At 39.1% G+C, this 21,211-nt stretch overlaps 1 protein-coding gene and 1 pseudogene across 9 annotated transcripts in view; both read right to left on the bottom strand.

The window, feature by feature from the left end:
• DLG2 (discs large MAGUK scaffold protein 2) overlaps positions 1-21,211 on the bottom strand; it is a 2,272,173-nt gene that overhangs the window by 238,752 nt on the left and 2,012,210 nt on the right. The window lies entirely within an intron of this gene.
• LOC104662561 lies at positions 2,404-2,820 on the bottom strand (annotated as a pseudogene).

Below are 21,211 nucleotides of genomic sequence, written 5' to 3'. Positions count from 1 at the left end.
TTGCAGGAAGAATGGCCAAAATAACGCCTTGATTTCAGACTTCTGGTCTCCAGAATGTTGAAACAATACATTTCTCTTGTTCTAAGCCACCAAGTTTATAGTACTTTGTTACAGCAGCCTTAGAAAATGAATATAAATGAATATAGTCAGTCAGATATTATCCTCATTTAGTACATGAGGAAATCGCAGCTGAGAAAAGTTGAGTAACCTGCCTCAGGTTTCACAGCTAGAAACTGGTAGGGCTGAGCTTTAACCCCAGATCTGTATGGCTTCAAAGTCTATGCACAGTGGCGGTGGTTCTTAGACACTGGTCCCTGGCCCTTGTTGGTCCAGAGCAGAAAGAGAAAAGTAAGTAGGATGCAGTGATTTTTCATTGAGCTAAAATGGCCTTCTTTTATTATAGAATTATTGCCTTCCTGCTATTTATTTTTTCTTCCTATTGTTTTGGTATTGTTCTTTTTATTTCTGAAACAATGGTGAGAATAAATAGTAGTTGGATTTTTTTTCATACATTTTTGTTTTGTTTTTTAATGTCTTGCATTTTATTGACAACATAAAAAGCTGGCAATTCTGTGGCCTATAGAAGTTTGTTCTGAAATGTTTCTGGTTTATTAAACATAAAAGTCTGCAAACAAATGTTCCAATGCTGTCCCCTTTATGAAACAAGGCCTCAGCCTGGTCAACACTGTGAGGCCCCATCTATACTAAAACAAACAAACAGGAAATATCAGCTGGTCATGATGGCATACATCTGAAGTCCCAGCTACTCAGCAGGTTGAGGGAGGAGGATCACTTGACCCTAGGAGAGCCACACTGACACTGCAGCAAGGTATGATCACATCACTGCACTTGTGTTGCCTGGATGACAGAGCAAGGCCCTGTCGCAAAAAAAAAAAAAAAAAAAAAAGGAAGCTCTTCATAAACAGTGACACACTTGGTAGAGAGAAGAAACTTTGCTCTCAATCAATTGTAGAGGTTCCTGCTCATAAACAAAGTGTCCGTGTTAATGGTCACAATCTCAATTAATTACCATGAAATTAATCTGATATAATCCCATGCAACAAATTTGTTTGAATTTAACAATATTCATTAATTCAGAAATTTCCTTAGTCTTGTCCCCTTCCTTTTTATGATAGATTTCCTAGTTTTCAGTAAAATTCTTGAGTTGCTTTTGACTTGATCCATTTTCTTTTGGGTTCAGGATTTGTGGGCTGATACAAATGTCTGAGGATTAAATAAGATCACTTCTGTTAAGTATTTAGAACACCACAAAAGCTATCAGTAAATGCTAGTTCCCCTCAAAGAAAGAAGTAGATTTATGCATCCAGAAGGGAAACGACTTTAGGACTAAAGGAGATTTATAGCAACTGGATGACTTTGCAAGATGGGCCAGTCTGGAGAGTGTTAATAAACTTCACTTTCTTGTTGAACATTCCATGATCCATGAAGTTTATAGAAATTGTGGCAGTCTATTTTTATGAATTCATGTTCAAGAGTATGCGTGCATACATATAAACATAAGTATATATAGAAATTAATATATATTGATGTCATATACATCATTAATATAAATTTGATTGGTATGAGTGTGTGTACCTTCTTCAATTTCTGAGAAAACTCAGAAGGCAAAAGCGTTCATACATATAAGAGTTTGCCTTCTTTGCTTATCCATTATCTGATCCCCTATAATCTAATTTGGGGACCACCAATTAGTCCTATCCTGAGAAAACTTAGTTAAGACCATTTCAATCTATTCCTTTGCCAAAGTTATCTCAGACTTCAAATCAGTAAAGAAGAGATTCCTTCAGTCTGTGAGTACATATGGAGGGCTTACGATGTCCCAGGCACTACATTATTGAATGTATGCCTACATTATATGAATGCCAGAAGAACAATGTAATCAAGGTCATATTCTCCCTCTCCTTAGGCTCTCAGTCCAGGGAGTAATCAATTTAATAGATAATAGCTAACTACACAGCTGCATAGCATATATTTTTAAAAACATTTTAATAAAATTAACAAATAAATATTCTAAACTGTATAGGCTACAGGGACAAAGGGTAGAAGCCAGAGGGCCAGTCTTTCCTGCTCAGGCCCTCAGGTCCCCTTTAGAGAGACCCTGCTTTGGCCTGGTTTGGGGCTAGGACTGCTGACTTGGGGAGGCAGGGAGTGAACCCGGAATGGGTGATCTGGGCTCTTGCAAGCCATTCCTCTTTGTTGGTGTGTGGGAGGAGAGAAGAGGTCAAAGAAAGCAAGACCCTGCAAGAGGCATCCCAGTGACCCCTGGAAGTGACTGGGGTAAGGGGAGCACTATCCAAGAAGGGAGTGGGAGGGAGGGGGCAGTGAAGCAGGGCAGTGAGCCTGGCCAGCGGCGGGTCCAGATGCCGTTCTACCCATGGCCACTCACTCTCGGACGTAGACCCTGGTGCACACAACATCATCAGTCCTCATGATCAGGATCAGCTCCCTATCATTGGTCAGTTCTCTGGTCCACAAGGTCTTGGGGCCTTCTCCCTTCAGGAGCTTTTGCTCACAGAACATTTTATTCTCACTCTCCCATTTCACCAGGCTCTTACAGGGCCTCCCATCCACAGTCTGCTCCTCTAACTCCTCCCCAACCTTGAAGTTAATCTCTGTGGTGCACACGGTGGTGGAGGTTTTGATGTAGAAAGTGTCTCCCTCCTGTTTGATCTCCACTACTGGCTTGGACGCTGCAGCCACAGCAATCTTCCTCAGCATCACATTCACCCCCAGCATTTTGAGCAAATCCTCAAAGTTTTCCGATCGAATGATTTTCCAATTGCCAGAGAAGTTTGGCATGGTGGCAGCGTGGGTGGCGGTCCCCTTAGACCTCTAGGCTGGAGCACTGGACACTGTCTTTTAGTCAAAAGAGACGTCGCCGTTGCCGGGTTGTGAGGTTCAGGTACCAAGACATGACCAGGGACAACCCCAAAGCTCTGCATAGCATATTTTTATAAGGACTTTCATTAAGGTGCTATAAAGGCTGAGAGGAATGGCATCTAATAACTCAGTCTGGGGACTGAGGTCATGAAGGCTTCTGGAAGGAGGGGATGAGCCTTAAGCTGGGTCTTAATGGATGAGTAGGAGATATCGAGATATCCAAACAACAAGTGTTCCAATCAGAGTAAGAAGCATATGCAAAGAGATGGTAGGGGGTTAACCACGGAACTCTGGAGGAGTGAAATTTTATCCATTTAGCACTTAATAACATAAGTACATGTGATGGAAAAAAGACTAACTTGAGAGTAGAAATACCAGAGACTAATCATTTTTTTAAATGAACTTCTTCAATGCAATGAAGGCTAAAGTGGAAAATGTCATGCATTATAGTTAGACTGTCCTGATTCATTCAAGCTGACCTTTACAAGTTGCTTAACTTCTCTGAATTAAACCTTGGTTCCTCATCTATAAAATGAGGATAATATTATCTAGTTCATACAGCTGTTGTGTTCTTATGAAATAAAAAAAATGTAAACTATCTTGTTTCTCACACAATGTACTTACATTAAATGTCAAAATAAGACACCAGACTAAATGTCAGTTCATGTCCTGAAAACACTTGTGTCATTGTGAATAAGAGCCTTCATCACTCATGCCAACTCTGGTTTCCCATTGGGATATATTTATCTGTTTACTTCCTAAACCAGTGGTTTCAAAACTTTGCTTGCTGACACCATCATTTAAAATCATTTTGCGTACTCACCCATTATCTTAATATTTACATATTTATAAATTATTGTGTAACCATATTACTGTGGCACAATGTGGCACACTATAAAACATATAACAAAACAGAAATTTAAAGGCTGTGATGAAGAATTAATAAAAAGAGAAGGTCTTGGCTACCACTGGGGTACGTATAATCACTTTGAAGAATACCAAGATCTCCTAGAGAGAAAAGACCTAATGTCATTCATTTATGGAGCACCCAGAAGCACAGACCAAGTACTAAAGAAATATCTAGGAATTGAAGAAGCAACACCAGAACATTAGAAAAAACCCAAAAAACTCTGTGGCCTACTAGTGCCACTATCTGTCCAAACCAGTTTTTTAGTTTTTATTTTTAATATATATTTTAATTACAGTACAAGTTTAATATAGTAGAAATGTTAAACAACCAAAACATAATGGCTTTCCCGCGCAAAGGTCAGTGGCAAATACAGAGTTAATATTCATTATTTTTGAAAGAGCTAATTGTAATAATAACCATTTGCTGAATACTTATAAGGGGCAGGCACTACATTAATGCCTTTACAAGTACTTATTTGCTCTTTACAATAATCTGGACGCCATACTGCACCTCTGTAGAGGGTATCAAACATTTTGGTCCATGCTGTGGGTGGGGGTGGGGGGGTGTCTGCAAACCATGGCCTGTGGGCAAACCTGTCCCACTGTCCATTTTCATATAGTCTACAGACTATATAAGAATGTTTTTCACATTTTCAGTTTGTTGAAAGAAAAATCAGAAAAGAAACTTTTATATGAAAATCACATGAAATTCAAGTTTCATGAATTTCATGACCATAAATAGTTTTATTGAATCACAGCCACATCCATTTACGTATTTATGTATTGTCTATGACTGCTTTTGCACTACAATGGCAGAGTTGACTATTTCAGTAAAGATTGTATGACCTATAAAATATAAAATGCTTGGTATCTGGCCCCTGACAAAACAAATTTGCTGGCCCCTTGTGTATATAATTGGAGTCTACTGGACATGTGCACGTTGCAGCTTGCATGGCTATAAATCATGGTTCCAATAACAATCTTATCTGGAAATGTAGGTTCAGAGAGGTTGTCACTTGTCCATGCACTTAGGAAATGGCAGAATCAGAGGTTTTTAGGATAATTTTTTAAGGCTGAAATATGCACTTGATTTCACCTAGAGTTCAGGACCGTTTTCTCTTATGGTCTTTTCTGGCTATGTACCTTAACTAGTCACATGTAATATAACTTCCCCTCTGGCTCCACTGTCTTCTCTGTACTCTCCTATCTAGCTTTTAATATATTTATTGCTAAGGACAGGGTAGGGTGGGGAACAGGTCAATGGAACAAAAGTACAATTCATTCATTCACAATACTTTTCATTCTACCTCTTCAAGTCTCTCAAGTACACACTTGGCCCCTGCGTATGAGGCTCTGCTGTCTCTGGCTGAGCTGAAAGTGATGAAAAGGACATGTGATGGAATGCTGGAAACCTCATTACTGGCTCTTCGCCTACAGAAACTCAGCCAGCTTATCTTCTTTCCCAAGGAACTTCAAACTTACACTGGCTCAGCTGGTTCTTTCTAGGTGCCTGTAATAAGCTGCTCTGCCCAGTGGAGATCAGAAGCCGATAGAAGATACTCTGCATATGCTTTTCTGTCCTGGAGAATATGTTCCCTTTCTTCTCGTTCTCATTGTAGCAGATTCTCCCAGGGTCTTGGCCACTCCTGGGTTGTAATGTGGATACCGAAAAGTGCAAGTTACAATAATTTTTTCCTGGATGGTATCCAGAAGACCCAGACATGTGAACATAATTTCTGTGGCTGCCCAATTATAGCTATAACTTCACTTCTAAGCAAGGACAACTACACTGGCAGGACATGGACTATGTAAAGTTGTAAGAAGAGCTTTCATATATATTAATCTCCTTTTGACTCCTCCCAGCAAACAGGAATTTGTTATTCCCATTTTATAGATTAAAGATGCTGGGACTCAAGAGGAACTAAGCAGTGTATATTTTGTATGTATCCGGTAAGTGGTAGATCTGAGCTTCAAACCTGAAGCTTTCTGACACCTAAGTACCTGTCATTTCAGTAAAGGAGTCTGTTATAAAGACATCAGTTTGTTGCCATAATAGTGATTAAAAAATAAGCAAACAAACACCCCTTCCCTGCCACAAATCATGGCATGATTATTCTTTATAATCGGGATGCAGTATAGCATAATGGAGTTCAGTGATGAGCAGGGCTTAAAGTTATTGGAAAATCATTTAAACAGCTTGATTCTCTGTAAATTTATCTGTAAAATGGAAGTAATAACATGCCTAACTTTTAGGATCATGGTAAAGGTTATATAAAAGAATGTAGGTCTTCTGTTTATATGAAATGCCTAGAATAGGCAAATCCATATGGATGGAAAATAGATTGATGGTGCCTAGGGCTGGAGGTAGGGGGTGGGAGGAAATGAGGAGTTGCTAATAGTTATGGGGTTTCTTTTGGAGATGATGAAAATACTCTAAAATTGATTATGGTGATGGTTGTACAACTCTGTGAATATACTAAAACCCATCGAATTGTATACTTTAAACAAGTGAATAATATGGTATATGAATTTTAAAATGATGTAGGTAAAGGGCTTAGCACAGTGCCTGGCACAAAATAAATGCTTTATAAATGTTAATTTTTGTCATTATTGTTTTGAGGCAGAGATTATCTGGTAAGCTAAACTCATTTCCTCTCCTCCCAGAGCACAAAACTAGACTCTACCCTAAAAATTAGGTGTGGCCATGTGTCTGAGTTCGGGCCAAGGGAATGTGAGTTCTGGCCAATGTAAGGCAACAAGCCTGGCCCATAAAATTATTCCCCTCACAAGCCTTCATGTTGTTTCCCTTCTACTAGCTTGATGCAATGAATCATTTGGCTTCAGAGCTACATGTTGAAGATGAAGGAGCCACAGTGTGGAAAAGCTAAAGTTCCTGAATCACTGACCAGGGGAGAGTTGCCCATTAGCCAAGAAGACCAGCTTAAAGCTTTCTGAGAAAGTAAATAAGCTTCTAATTGTTTAAACCTTCATTTATTTTGAGTTTTGATTATAACAGCTACTGGTATTATTATAACTAACATGTTATTGTTAGTTTTTACAGTACCAAATTGAGGAGAAGTGTCAGCCCTTGTCATATGCCTGAAATAAATTCACTGTAGATTGGCTGACCATGCTGGGTCTGGGGGCATGAGTGCACATAGGAAAAGCTGTCTGGTGAATTTGAGCATTATTTTAGTACTGTTGAATAGTCACTGGACAGTTTGAGTGTAGTATGCAGCTTCTAATTACCTTCCCCAACTTTGGGGAAGCAGAGTCCTTGTTTTGGCCTCCAGTCCCTTCAGGAAGGGCCAAACGAACAGCAGGCAACATGCAATCGAGCCATGCACAATAGCAGGGTGTGGAAACGGCGAAGGCAGCTCTGTGCCTGCTGCTCCACCCTTCTCTCCTGCCCTCCTTTGAGGAGGACACCATACCCTGTCCTCTTCCCTTTTGATAAAAGGGAAAGTAATACAAATTAAAGATGTGACCCAATCACATTATTTTGTCCTTGCTTAGTGCTTTTTAAAGCAGTATCCTACACTCTAAATGTGGAAGGCAGAGACAGCTTTTAGCTCTCTGGGTGAATAATGCCAAAGTATTTGACTGCTATTGTCTCTGTTTCAGAGGGTTTGCTGTCAGAAGGAAAGGCTCTGAGTCATTCTTTAGAAAAGGTGAACAGAGGATATGCAACCACAAGCCAAAGGTGACAGATCGGAAAGGGACCAATCACTGGGAGCAGGGATTCTCGGGTTTGTGAGCCCCTTCCTCGTGCAATTGTGTCAAATTGGGCCACAAATGCCTTCTGTATCTTTCTCACAGAGGAGTGCTGTAAAACCCAATGGGCATGTAAAGTGAAGTACAGGCAGATCTTATAAAAATAGCTATTGATTCCTGAGTGTTTACTGTGAAACCTTCTTACATAGCTTGTTTAATCTTCTTGACAAGTTTAATATATAAGTATTATTATTGGCCCCACTTAAGAGCTATTGAAACTGAGGCTCAGAGGTTAAGCAAAGCAGTGTCCCCAGGATGACACAGGTAGTAAACAACAGAGCTGGGACTCTAGGAATTGAGGGATGCCAAAAGACTACATTTCTTACCACCATGCCCTTCAAGGACTTCAAACAAACAAAAAGCATTAGCAAGGTAAATGGCTCTTCTGCTGGAGAATCTAGAATGTCCAAAGCCAAAATGCCTACCCTTGAATAGAAAGAACATCCTACAAGGCTGCCTGTGTTCAGCATATTAAATGCCCAAGAGAATAATGAAACAGATAAGAAAAGGGAAGAACAAAGGCCATTGTCCCGGGCCCTGGAGACTAGCCTGCCTGAACATGATTCACAGTCATTCATGGACTCAGACCTCACAGATTTTGAATATCAGATCATTGCAGATAGAAATGTGAACTTCCAGATAGCAACCATGTCTTCTTGCTGAAAATAGCTTCCCTCCCCCCAGCACAAAGTCATAAAGAAAGAAAAAAGAATCTTAATTTCCTTCTGCTTCCTGTTTGCCAGACTGTTCCTTTTTTCCTTCAACCTCACGGTCCCATTGTTTCTCTCATTTCTTCTTAGTATGCTCTATTTAAACCAGATGGAGCAGTAGCATTTTGAAGAGATTTTTGAACCCAAGGGACTCGCATCATAAATAAATAAACAAATGAACACTTCTGCAATTGGCAAATCAGGCAGGAATGGGTTTAACAACTGAACTGGAAATGTAGCTGAAAATCTACTCCATGATGAAAGATTGGAATGTGGCACAAGTTCTCTTCATGGAATAGGTAACTACACTGACTTCTTTCAGTAAACTGGGGGCTAAAGAGAGAAGCAGTGGGGAAGCAGTGGCAAAGAGCTTCAGAGACACATTCAGTGGCCCCCTGTCTACTTTGCATTAACAATATGCTGATACATTATCCCATGGTTGCTATGAAATATTTGTTCACCACCTATAAAAGTAAGGCATTTTCAAGTGCTGGTTTTCTTTAAATACATTCTCTTTCTTTTAGGTCTTACATAATTCAACTATCATTCCATGTGAGGCTTAATTTAAAGAAAACCATAAGTTGAGTTAATTCACTGTGAAGGGTTATGGAAGCTATATTTATTCCAGAGAGTCAGCAGCAGTGTAATGGAGCATCTATTATATGCCTGACCTAGTGCCAGGTTCTGGGAATACAAACATGACTAGCCCAGCCCCTGCCCTTAAGACGTTCACAGAACTCCAAGGATTCACAAACTAAGTGAAAGTGAAAGACATGTTACCACTATTAAGATAGAAGAAAATATATGAGGTGCTTAGCGATCACCTCTAATGAGGGAGAAGGTATGTGTGGGGAGGGAAAGAGGATAGAGTTTGTGATTCAGTAAGAGTCCTGGCTGCGGTGGCTCACGCCTCTAATCTCAGCACTTTAGGATGCCGAGGTGGGTGGATCACCTGAGGTCAGGAGTTCGAGGCCTGTCTGACTAAGATGTTGAAACCCCTGTCTCTACTAAAAATACCAAAATTAGCTGGGTATGGTAGTGGGTGCCTGTAATTCCAGCTACTTGGGAGGCTGAGGCAGGAGAATCATTTAAACCTAGGAGGTGGAGGTTGCAGTGAGCCGAGATGGTGCCATTGCACTCCAGCCTGGGTGACAGAGTGAGACTCCGTCTCAAAAAAAAAAAAAAAAAAAAAAAAAAAAAAAAAAAAAAAAAAAAAAAATCCCCTGTCTGTCTACTTATAAGACCTAAGAAGCTGTTAACCAAGGAGAAGAGGTTGATGGTCCGGGCAGAGAGCACACGAGGAATGGGGACAGGCTCCACTGTGGTGTGAAACAACCTGAAGGTTATGTTGTAGACGTTTGAACCCAGCTGGAAAACAGACTCCGAGGAGACAAATAAGAGACAGGCCTGGGAGTCAGGGGGTGGATCATTCTCTGTCATGTGGTTCAGGGGACTCCATCGCATAGGCCATGGGAGCCTCTGTAAGACTTTAAACAGCAGAGTGAACATGATCTGATTTGCACTTTAGAAGATCACCTTGGCAACCATGTGGAGGATGGACTGGAGGTGTTGAGGCTGGGAGCATAGAGAACAGTTAGGAGGCAATGGCAGCAGTCCAGGTAGGAGGGATAGGGCCTGATCTTAGATGGCAGCAGTGGGGATGTAAAGAAAAGGAGGGAGAACTAATATTAGGAAGGAGAAAATCTGGGCTGGAGGTAATGAAATCTAGATTCTAGTCCTAGCTTTGGCACAATCTCTTAAAGTGACCTTAGACAAGCCCTTTCTTTTCTGGACCCTGTTTCCCAATGTGGCAGGTGAGAGGGGGACATTTGGTGGCTATATGAGAATGCACTTTATATATGTACTTGATTATTATTATTTACTCATTAGATAAGCCAGTCAGTCAGTCAGTCAGTAAAGGCATTCATTCCTTGAGTCACAGTTCTGGGCATCTTGATATGAAAAAGCAAAATGGTAGTACAAAAAAATCCAACCAAGGGAATGAGGAGATTTGAAGTCCATAAGCATTTACTGATCATATGTTAAGTACAAAATGTACATCATAATACACTATAGATACGATAGAAATAGAAATGACCAAGATGTGGTCTCTACCTTCTGAGAGGGAAATGAGGCAGCCTATGATTAATTCAATTCAACAAATATCGAGTAAGTGCCTATGTGCAGAGTATTGTGTCTGTCATAGTAAGGAAAGAGAGAAATCGGACATGGTCCCTGACATGAAGGACTTCGTAGCCACAAGTGATATTGCTATTGGAGAGCTGCAAATCACTAGGGGAGCCCAAGACAAAAGAGAATATGTAGCAAGTCAAAAATCCATTTTTAATTTTTGCCATCCTAAACAGAAATATAATTTCCCTTTCTGTGGTTCAAGGCTGCTAAGAGTCACCTTCAGGAAAGCAGATGAAAGAAGAGATCATTCACTTTACTCTAAACAAAGATTTTTCTATGGGTGAGGTCCTATACTAGGTGTTCAATGTACGAACAACAAGACATGCTCTTTACCCGCAAAGAAATGAGTCAGTGTTTATAACATTTTGGATTGTGGGGAAGAGAAAGTAGAAGTTTGGTTCTACTTTTTCTACCCAACAATTCAAAGTGCCTTGAACAGTGCTTAGCATATGGTAGGTGCTCAATAAATGATCAACTGAAGTGAACAATATTAAATTTGCTACTTACAGAAAGAAAATGAAGTTGACTCTAAAATAACAAATACATGACATCTAATTATCCAAAGAATACACTTAGGAAAGAGTACTTTTATGTAACAAGTCATGAGTAATTAATCAAACCACAGGCCACTGGCTTGTTGTAATACTAATTCAAACAAGGTTTCTAAGCAGCAGGTCTCCACTCCCAAAGTCTTGGGAAGCAGATGGTACCTAATTTGCTTTAAGAGGCATTTGGTTGACCACACTTGGTTCTTTAAGCCAGAGTAAGTTCTTCAGCTTTTGGAACTCTCTTTAAGAGAAATCAACCTCCAACCCCTTATATATAACAAGCTGATCTGTTTCTAAACATGTAATCTAGAAAGATCAAACTTGGGAATGGTGTTGCTTAGAAAGAAAAATAATGTCTTTGGGGGCATGGCAGGGGGATTCTACTAGCAACCTGGCCAAGAAAAGTTGCTGACTTGACATATAAGGTATGTAAAGAGCTTGAAAAAAATTAAAGGTGCTAACAATGCAGGTGGGATTTAAAAAGAACACACACCACATTGTGGTATTTTTTCAAGAACAGAGAGGCCCAGAATATTGAGATACCAGCTGGTAAGAATTATGACATTTACTTTAAAATCTTTGGCCAGTAAGAAGTGATTCTAAAAGACTTGCAATAGGTTTGGCTCATGGACTCTGAACCTTGTTACAGGCCAACTTGATAAAACACAGTGATTTCACATAGGAGCTTTTGATTAAAGACTAGCTTGATTGTCATCCAGTCTCTGCCACGTACTAGCTGCTACAAACTTGGATAAGTCATTGAGTCTCACTTAAGCATCAATGCCATCTGTAAATGAAGACTATGATGCCTAATGTCACAGGGTTGTGATGGGGAGTACATGAGATAATAGAGGTAAACAGCTTAGTACAGTGCCTGATATGTAACAAGTATGGTGACTATTACTATTATAATTATGTTTGCTGAAAGGGAAATGTTCATTCCAAAATTGGCTAAAAACCCTGTTTCAAACATTTCTGAGACTGAAATGAAATATATAGACGATAGGTTTGCAGAAATGGCAGTGGGTGTTTCATTTTCATATAATTACAATGTGCAGAAGAACAGAGCAGCATCTTATGCCAATCATGAATCTTTTCTCATAGTAAAAATATTTTGTGAGTGAACCTGAACTGTATGTACAATACTAAATATGTACTTCCATGTGACATTTGGTAACATGGGTTTCTTTTGAATTCTATTTGATGACATAATATAGAGAAACCTAGCTTGGAATGACCTCAATGCAAATATCATCTCTGTCATTTAAGGACTGTAAGCTCTGGCAAAAAAAAAACTTTCTGATCCTCAGTATACACATCTGTAAAACAGCGATAATAATTGTACTATAGTTTACATGATTTTGAAAGAATTTCATGAGAGGATAATAATATCTTTAGTGAGTTTTTGCCATGTGGCAAGCTCTGAAAGCCTATCCTAAATTATCTTTTCCTCATCCTATGTTATCTCTTCCACATCTTATGTTACCTTCCAGAAGTGTGGTTGTAAAGTCAGGGTCTGCAGCCAAGAGTTCAGAACCAGCCAGGTGGGATCAGGTGATTAGAGAGGCAGAGGGCTGCTAAATGATAGCCAAAAATATCAGTAGCTTTTACTGCATTCTAGAGAGAGCTGTGTCTTTGACATGTTAGAAGTGGACTGCAGGTAGAAGTCCAGCAGGGGCAGAAAAAAATAGTTCTGAATATATGCAAACATCAGAAACTTTGGGACCTGTGATCTTGCCCTAGGTTTCCAAAGCTAATTACAAATAACTGCTTCCAAATGTCTGTCTAGCGAAGACATCTAAAGGGCCCCAATAAAGGCAGATAGGAGCATAAGGATAGATGCCCCAAATATATCAAATGGGTAAAAAAAGATGCAAAGAAGAAAACAAAGCACATCAACCTGCTCTGCTCCAAGTGAAAGTTATTTAGCTCCTGGAACTGGTTTCATCTTTAAAATTGAGGTAATAAAACTATGGCACAATTTACATTGGGCTACTCTGCACTTGCAAGAAAGAATGGAGAAACTTTCTATGTACTGATGATACATAAGGATCTCCAAGACACAGTATTAAGTAAAAAATAATAATAATGGCCGGGCGCAGTGGCTCATGCCTGTAATCCCAGCACTTTGGGAGGCTGAGGTGGGTGGATCTCAAGGTCAGGAAATTGAGACCATCCTGCTTAGCACGATGAAGCCCCATATCTACTAAAAATACAAAAAAAAAAAAAAAAAAAAAAAAAATAGCTGGGCATAGTGGCGGGCGCCTGTAGTCCCAGCTACTTGGGAGGCTGAGGCAGGAGAATGGAGTGAACCTGGGAGGTGGAGCCTGCAGTGAGCTGAGATCATACCACTGCACTCCAGCCTGGATGACAGAGCGAGACTGTCTCAAAAAAAAATAACAATATTTTTTAAAAATAATAATAATATAGAATGCTGTTTATAGAATGCTCCTTTGGTATATAAGAATGGGGCTAAAAATTTATCTATCTATCTATCTATCTATCTATCTATCTATCTATCTATCTATCTCTATCTTTCCATGTATGTATGTATGTATGTGTATATACATCTGTCTTTCTTTGTATGTATGTATATATGTATCTATCTGATTTATCTATCCCCCCACCACACAAGCATGCACACACACACACACACACACACACACACACACACACACACACACACAAATATAGTTTGCTGCATTTGTAAAGAAAACTCCAGAAAGACACAAAAACCTAAAAATAGTGATTAGCTTTGTAAGATGAATGAGGGCAGGAGAGGAACAAAAGTTTTCAATAAATACCTTATAAAAATTAAATGTTTAAATTAATTTAAATAATAAAATTAGGATAGCAATTGGTACATGCCTTATAAGATTGTTTTGAGGAGTAAATAAAATAATGTATTGAAAGAGCTTAACCATGCGGCTTGACACACAGTAAGCATTAACACACATCAGTGAAGATTATCCTCTCCTTTTGAGAAAGAGTGGGAAGGAGCCCTTCCTTGGCCTTAACTTTCTGCTCAAGGGCCAAAGAGAAGTGGAGACAAGTTGTAGGAGGCTGGCTGCTGGGGCTGTCATTGAGACTTAAGGAGCAAAGAGGCTGTGATGACCTTCTGGTATCTTCCTAGGTCATGCAGCGCTATTCCCAGATATTTGAGAGAAAAAGCCCACTTAGAAATAAAGATGGAGCTTTTACTCAGGAACCTGAACACAGTGGATGAAAGACTACAAAAAAGTAGAGAATCAAAATCCAACACACACCAGATCGATCCATGACTCTGAGAATTAGAAATGATTTAAAAACAAGAATGTCTTAGAACAAAATGAGAAAAGATGAACAGATGCCAATGAAAAGTTATTTTCTTTCACTGTGTTCCTAAAAAATTTCTTCAATGTCCTTAAATAATACATCTTGGGGGATTAATTGGAAATGCCACAATGGAATGAAAATAATAAAATAAAACTGTCTCTGAATAAAACCCTTTATATAGTCACAAAATTAATAATCTACATTTTTTTGCTCCATCTGCATTGAAAAGGAAAATTTAATAATCAGATACAAAAGGTAGGAAATTACAATGAATCACAAGTGTTCAGATATTGTAACCCAAACAATTGCTCTAGTAGTGCCTGCTTTACTTAGGGTTATGCTAAGTGGCTGACAAAATAAAGACTCTAATTCTTTCGGTTTCTTTAAAATTAAAACACAGCATTTATAACATAGAAAAGCACCATTTTGGGTACTTGTTGGGGAAATAGCACACAACAGGATGTCTTGGCTTTGTTAGACACTTCTTTAAGTAGATTCTATAAAAGGAGCAAGCAGGCAGGAGTCTGGGAGATGGTGATGAGGCATCCCCTTTGGGTAGCTGCCATATTGTTATTTATGGTGGTTAAAAATTCCAGCTCTGAAAGTAGAAAGATCTGAACACAAACTCTGTCTCTCATTAGTTGAGTAACTTTGGCAAGTTACTTCACTTTGCTGAACTTCAATTTCCCATCGATAAAATTAGGATAAATATAATCCCTACCTTATAGGGATGTTATGACGATCCAAAGAGATAATGCTTTCAAGAACTTAAATATACCTTTCTTAGAACAGTGCTTGGAGCATAGTAGGTATCAGTAAATATTATCCCTGATCATTAACATCTATCTTTTTATTCATTCATCCATCCATTAAACCATCCTTTAGCGGCCACTTCAGGTCAATCTTTGGGTTAAAGAAAGGAAATCAAGGAAGAATAAGACATAGTCCTTGTACACAGAAAGCTCTCAGCTCAGTAAGTGAAGATGAACAAAGACTACATGGAATTAGGGACGCTGTGAAAGAAGTCAATGTCAGTTATACTGGGACATACAAAGGAAGAGGTTGATGAGGAAGGGGTATCATAGAGAAGATGATACTTAATGAAAGGCTTGAAAAGGCTTGAAATGTGTGTACATACAAGGCATTCAGGACAAAACAACAGAAAGGGCACAGACACTGGGATAACCAGTAGTGGTAGGGAGGGAAAAGAAGTCTAGTATGGCTGGGTCCCAGAGAACAAGTGAGCCAGGTAAGCCTGGAGAGGCCTAGGGGCCACATTACATAAGGCTGAGTATACAAGGAAGTTTCTGTAATTTGGTGTTTAACAAATCAACTTACTTAATTTGAAGTTGAGAGATAGTCAGCATTGCCCTGTCAGGGAAACATCCTGAGGCTATTCCACATTATTATAGTAGAAAGATGATTTTGTACTTTCTTTGTCAGCTGTATAAGATACCTACTGAAAGAATATCTTGCCTGATCTTGCCAGGGACTTGCCCCCTTTGCAAACTCAGTGTTGGCTTGGGATCAGGATATCTCAGCAAATTCCCCTTAATGCTCACTTTTTTTCCCCCCTAACACATCTTCTCTTAAACAGGTAGTTCACTTCTGTACAAAAGGATTAATAATGTCAGTACTGATTTAAAAAGTGCTTTTTAAGGGGGTGTGGTGAAATGACTAGGATATAGACACCCACAGTTTCAAACATCTTCTGCTACTTAACAGTGGTGTGAATTTGGACAATATTTTACCTTTATAAATCTCAATTTCCTGATCTACAAAAAGGTAGAATGTGACTTATCTCATGGGGTGTTGAGAGAAGCAAATGTGGTAATTAATGCTAAGTATCTGTTATCAAGACTGACAAAGTTCTACAAATGGTAGCTGTCATTGTTGCCCATGAAGGTAAAGTAGGTGATTTACATGGCAGCCTTGGGAGAAAGAAATGAGTCTGTTGGGAAAGAAGAAAGCCAGGTTTGTTTGGAGGCAGAGAAAGCTAGGGCACCTTGCACTGCTCAGTTGTGCCATGTTCTGACTGGGGCTGGGCCCAGAGAAAGCTCTAATTCCTGTGTGTTGATTGAAATTGTGGTCGAAGACACTGATCTCTCTTTCTCTCTGGTGCTCATGAAAATTCTTCCTAGCTAGCCTGAGCTTCATGGACAAATAAAGGCTAACCAAAGCACTTTCTTTTAAAAGTTTCAAGTTACTTAAGGTCTCTAGAGTTGGAGCAGAAAGAGATGCTAATAGTGAAACTTGCTAAATACAGCAATTTTTCTGCAGTCCATACAAATTTTATTAGTTAAGGAGATGATGGGAAGAAAGCAAATATACTCTGTTGGTAAGGAATTGCAGTTCTTCCGAAAAGCGCTGTAAATGATAATATAATGATGCATCAATCCAGTCCCTAGTGGGGAAAATACATTATTCTCTATGGTACATCTGTGCTGTTCCAGCATTTCACGGACAAGACTGAACTCTCACATAGCCCCAGGAAAGCCACATGCTCTTGCCTTTTAACCCAGTATCTTTAACTGGTTAAAGCCCATTTCCTGTGTAGCTCACAAATATGTTTATAATAAAGGTCACCTACAATGGCATATAAAGGGAATCTCTCTTAACATATCACACAGATTCTATAATCTGGATCCTGTAAACCCACTGATGAAAAAAACAGTGATAAAGAAACAAAATGGGACTTTATTAACCTAGGTTCTTGAATTGTAATGTTTAATGCCAAGCATTAATGGAATAGTACACATAAAAATTTCAACAAACGGCAGGGCTCGGTGGCTCATGCCTGTAATCCCAGCACCTTGGGAGGCTGAGGCAGGTGGATCACCTGAGGTTAGGAATTCGAGACCAGCCTGACCAACATGGAGAAACCCCGTCTCTACTAAAAATACAACATTAGCCGGGTGTGGGGGTGCATGCCTGTAATCCCAGCTACTCATAAGGCTGAGACAGGAGAGTTGCTTGAACCAGGGAGGCGGAGGTTGCAGTGAGCTGAGATTGTGCCGTTGCACTCCAGCCTAGCTAACAAGAGTGAAACTCAGTCTCAAAAAACCCCCAAAAAATTACAACAAAAACAAAAGTTTTCTTTACATTTCAAATAATTCTTTTCCATGCCAATTATCTTGAAAAGCTTTGGTTTTTAGATATGAGCTCTGAAAGATCATATAAATAACCCATAACAAACTAACCTAATACTCATCATGACAGTAGTGAAAAATCAGAAACAACCTAAAAGTTTAATAATGGCAAATAGGCTAACTCAATAGTGCCACATCCCTATTACGGAAACTTAGATCTCTTTTAAAACTTACTTTTACAAAAGAAAAAAAAAGTATGGACATGAAGAAGTGCCCACAAAACATTGTTAAAGGAAAAAGGAGGTATCAACTACCATAACTACCATATACAACACAATTACAATTTTATAGGATGCTGAAAATAAATGGCAAGGACCTACAACAAAATCAATAGTTATTTTTTATTATCTTATATATTTTTTATAATTTTAAAAAATCCCAATAAAATATCCTTTTAAGATATTTAACTTTCTAAGTAAAAGCTTGGCAGGCTGTGGAAGTATAAAAAACGAATGCATCTGAAAACATGAAAAACTTTGTCTGCATGAAAAACATATGTAACATATTTTAGATGACATTATTAAATGCTTATGCTATAATGTAACTAAAATGAACCAGGGTAGTAAGTTGTACATATAATATAACCTCCCTTATGTATTTCATAAACAGAAATGGAACTAAAATGAGATAAAAAGGGAAACCAGTGGTTGCCTCTGGATAGTAGAAATTATGGCTTAGTCCTTCTATTGTTTTTTTTTTTTTTTTTTTTTTTTTTTTTTGAGACGGAGTCTCTCTCTGTCACCCAGGCTGGAGTACAGTGGCCGGATCTCAGCTCACTGCAAGCTCTGCCTCCCAGGTTTACGCCATTCTCCTGCCTCAGCCTCCCGAGTAGCTGGGACTACAGGCGCCCGCCACCTTGCCTGGCTAGGTTTTTGTATTTTTTTTTTTGGTAGAGACGAGGTTTCACCGTGTTAGCCAGGATGGTCTCGATCTCCTGACCTCGTGATCCACCCGTCTCGGCCTCCCAAAGTGCTGGGATTACAGGCTTGAGCCACTGTGCCCAGCCTATTGTTTCTTTTTTAAACATGCTTCTATATTTTGCAGTTTCAACAATAAACACGTCTTACCATTATAACTGAAAAAATAGTTTTTGTTTTTTCCTTCTTTTTTTTTAAAAAAAAAAGAGATATAATTTGACTGGGCGATGTGGCTCATGCCTGTAATCTTAGCACTTTGGGAGGCCGAAGCAGGTGGATTATCTGATTTTGAGACCAGCCTGGCCAACATGGTGAAACCCCACCTCTACCAAAAAATACAAAAAAAAAAAAAAAAAAAAAAAATAGCAGGGCATGGTAGCACAGGCCTGTAATTCAGTTGCTTGGGAGGCTGAGGCAGGAGAATCACTTGAACCTAGAAGGTGGAGGTGGCAGTGAGCCGAGATCATGCCACTGCACTCCAGTCTGGGCAACAGAGTGAGGCTCCATCTCAAAAATAAAATAAAATATTAAGAAGATATAACTCAGCAGGACAAAAACTGAATAAAACCTTAAAGTCACTGAAATATTAAGTGATTCAGTCTAAACTTCTGGGTACTATGCTCACTACCTGGGTGACAGAACCATTTGTATTCCAAACCTCAGCATCACGCAACACACCCATGTAACAAAGTTGCACAAATGTGCCTTTTGAATCTAAAATAAAAGTTGAAATTATAAAAATCAATAAATGAATTAATGAATTTACTGAAAAAATAAAGCATAAACATGAACAGGAACATGACACACCTAACTTGTACTTGCCCTTTGTACTTTCTGAATGCAGGGGGGAACTAGCTGCAGCTCTGTTTCCTCTGCATATTTTCACTTATTAAAAGAGTTCTAAACTTCTTTTCTCCAGGCTAAATCTTCAACGTAAAAAAATTATTTTGGAATTAAGACATGTGATTGCCTAAAAATCAACTTGTATGTTATTATCAAGTAAACGTTTATGCTCTGGAATCCTCAAAGAAGTATCTTTCTAAATATTTGAACTGTCCATATAGCTGAAGATTAAAACTTCAAATAGAGAGAGTTAAATTGATTACTTTTGCAGATTACTTTGCTTTTTAAAACATCGTTATTATATACTTGCCTCACCTCCAGAGTAATATACTAGATATAAGTTTTTAAACTGATGAGTCAAAACTATCATTATGAAGATCTTTTATTGTGATAATAAAACATCAAGTAGTTCTTAATAAATAAACTTCCAACCCTTTAAATTCAAATCCACTTTACTTTCCATGTTGTTAACATTTAAAAAACACAACATAAATCCAAGAAAATAATCCTATATCAAATAAATAAAGTAGAAACATTTACAGTTTCTACTTAATTCCATTACTTTATTTTTTAAAGAATGCCATAAAAGATTTACAGATTCCCTAGCAATGAATTCTCTTTGTGAACAAACCACATAGACTCAAAAGCATATGAAAGCTTATTTTGTTTGGCTCTTGGAAAAGTAGATCTAATGCTTGGAAGGCAAAAGACAATAGATTTGCAGTCATCGTGCACACCAACAAAAGTTTCAACTTAACAATTAAACATTTTAAAACCAGGCCGAGTGTGGTGACTCATGCCTGTAATCCCAGCACTTTGGGAGGCCAAGGCTGGCGGATCATGAGGTCAGGAGATCAAGACCATCCCGGCCAACATGGTGAAACTCCATTTCTACTAAAAACACAAAAATTGGCCAGGCATGGTGGTGCACGACTGTAGTCCCAGCTACTTGGGAGGCTGAGGCAGGAGAATCACTTGAACCCAGTAGGTGGAGGTTGCAGTGAGCCGAGATGGCGCCACTGCACTCCAGCCTGGGTGACAGAGCAAGACTCCGTCAAAAACAAACAAACAAACAAACAAACAAACAAACAAACAAACACCATTTAAAACCAACAAAAGTTTTACGTAAAAATTTATTTTGCAATATTCATTAAGCTCCTATTCTATGTCAGGTATTGTTCTAGGTGCCAGGGATATCGAGGTGCTGCACATGGTATTGGAGACAGCACATTCCTTTCATAGGACATGTTAAGGCAGTGGCTGAATGACCACTTGGCAAAGATATTACAGGGGGAATTCAAATATGTCATATCCCCCAACTCCTACGATTCTCATCCTCTCCAACTGGACTTCCATAATCCCCAGGAAAGCAGAGCCTGAATCAAAGGTTTGCAGTAATATATTCAGAGGCTCACATGTGAGAGTTCATTTTGAGCAGTGATCCTGGGAAGAGGGATGAGGAACCAGGGAGAAACTCCCACCAGGACCTTCTGAGGAGCATACACAATGCAATTCAGAACTATCTACCCAAGGGATGGAGGAGAGCCTCTACCCACCAGTTCCCTTCCTCTCCAATTGTCCAGAGTTGCCACATGTGATGCCAACTCCTTTGCACTTCCAGTTTTGTGCATGCCAGACTGGTGAGTGGGCTCTTGGGTAGAAAGCAGAGATAGGTGTGGCAGCTAAGGCAAGGTGGTGTCAGTTACACCTGTATGAAGCTGGTTGCTACAGCAATGCCTTGAGTTAGTTTGGCAGAAAAAATGCAAGACTAAGTGCAAGAGGTGACAACACCTTTAAGATTCTTCTAACCTATATGAGGTCATGATAACAAAAGTAATTAACATTTATCATAAGGCAAGTATAGATACTTTCTATACATTTTATCACTTAATTCTTGAAAACAACTCCACAAAGTAGGTCATACTTTTATCTCTATTTATACATACTTTTAT

The sequence above is a fragment of the Rhinopithecus roxellana genome, chromosome 15 (genome assembly GCF_007565055.1).
Source record: "Rhinopithecus roxellana isolate Shanxi Qingling chromosome 15, ASM756505v1, whole genome shotgun sequence".
Taxonomy (NCBI): domain Eukaryota; kingdom Metazoa; phylum Chordata; class Mammalia; order Primates; family Cercopithecidae; genus Rhinopithecus; species Rhinopithecus roxellana.
This window is presented reverse-complemented; position numbering and strand designations above follow the sequence as displayed.